The sequence below is a fragment of the Capsicum annuum genome, chromosome 12, assembly GCF_002878395.1.
Source record: "Capsicum annuum cultivar UCD-10X-F1 chromosome 12, UCD10Xv1.1, whole genome shotgun sequence".
Lineage (NCBI taxonomy): Eukaryota > Viridiplantae > Streptophyta > Magnoliopsida > Solanales > Solanaceae > Capsicum > Capsicum annuum.
In genome coordinates, this window is record NC_061122.1 from 224,596,115 (window position 1) to 224,597,760 (window position 1,646).

Here is a 1,646-nt window from a genome sequence, read left to right on the forward strand (position 1 = left end):
AAAAACTTGTAATTCGCATGCTTGTAACTATAATAACTAAAGGTTCTGACAAACATGATATTATCTATCGATGAGAATAATTACATATGCAAACACAAACTGATATATACAATACTTGGCCGTTGGGGCCACCACATCTAAAGACAAAACACTAACATAACTTTACATTAGTCTACAAGGACTCTAAAAGATACCTAGACTTATTTAGGGTCGGGACAAACCCCCGCACCTGCACTCCTACTAGTGAGTTGTATGAGCTGAAGTGCCTATTCCTGTAGCATGAAATGCAGGTCCCCCACTAAGGGACGTCAGTACAAAAATATGTACTGAATATGTAAGGCGGAAGGTAACAACACACTTGATACAAAAGCTCAATAGAAATCTGATACAAGTGTATAAGTAGTACTAGCAGACCACCTTTATAAATACTTGTGGGACAATGTACATTACATTTTTTTCTTCATTTTACCTTCTTACTTCATAATCTTTGTAAGCCATATAATGCAAATAACCAGCTGATAAGTGGTAAATAGATAAATTAGGATCGGCCCATACTAGGGTGACGCCCCTGAGCTTCCACTTACATATAAAGATTGGGATCGGCCCATGCTAGGCTTATACCCTTGAGCTGCCACCCACAAATAAAGGTATCGAGATCGGCCCATGCTAGGAAAATGCCCTGAGCTACCACTCGTCATTTTACAGATTTGCATTACTTAGTTTATTTAGCCTTTAAGATTGTTACTTTGGTGGTCATCACATTATGGTACCTTGAACCAGTAATATGCTAATAAGAGACATGTAAATAGACACTTAATGCAACAACAATAAGGTAGGGAGCTGTTGGCACACAAATAAAGTGTTTAGGAGCTGAAATAACACATGGGTCTTATTTGAACAAACTAAGAAATCCTTAAATTTTCTAGTGAAGATAGACGCGCAGATTTAATAATAAGCATGTATTGAGGTGTTCTAATGTGTTAGAGAGTGGGAACAAGGTCATTGGATACATGGAGTGTAATGTGCTGCCATTGTGTATCACTTTGTTATTGGATAACCTCAGAAACTTGCTTGAAGGAACAATTGTACGATTTCATGCCAAAGAGTGTGAAATAGAGTATGCCTTACATACCTGGTTATTTGACTCCTAAACTAACCCAACTTGACTTCCCGCCTTTTAGATTACTTATCAACAATAGAATATATGGTAAACTAGTATTATCAACCAATCAACACATTTGAGATACTTAAGTTCACCCAAAACAATAACCGGGCAGCAACTATTAATCTATCAAACAAGGGTGTTATTTTAACCCTTTTTTTCCTCCAATTACACCCACATGCCATATAGGTTCTTATAAGGTTCACCAAAACCACCTCGACTTCATTACACATTCCAAACAATATGCAAAATAGATTGGGCAGAAAATATTAGTTCGGTGGTGTATCACCACATCTTTCTTCTATAATTCATTACAAACTCATCACACCTTTATCTAACTTTAACCTGGCAGTCCATAACATATACATACAAAACAGTCCACAAAACAGTCCCAAATCGCTTTTATTGTAGCAATCAATTATTGAACTCATCATCTCTTGAGTTCTCAATAACAAGACATCCATAACCCCTCTCAAATTCTTAT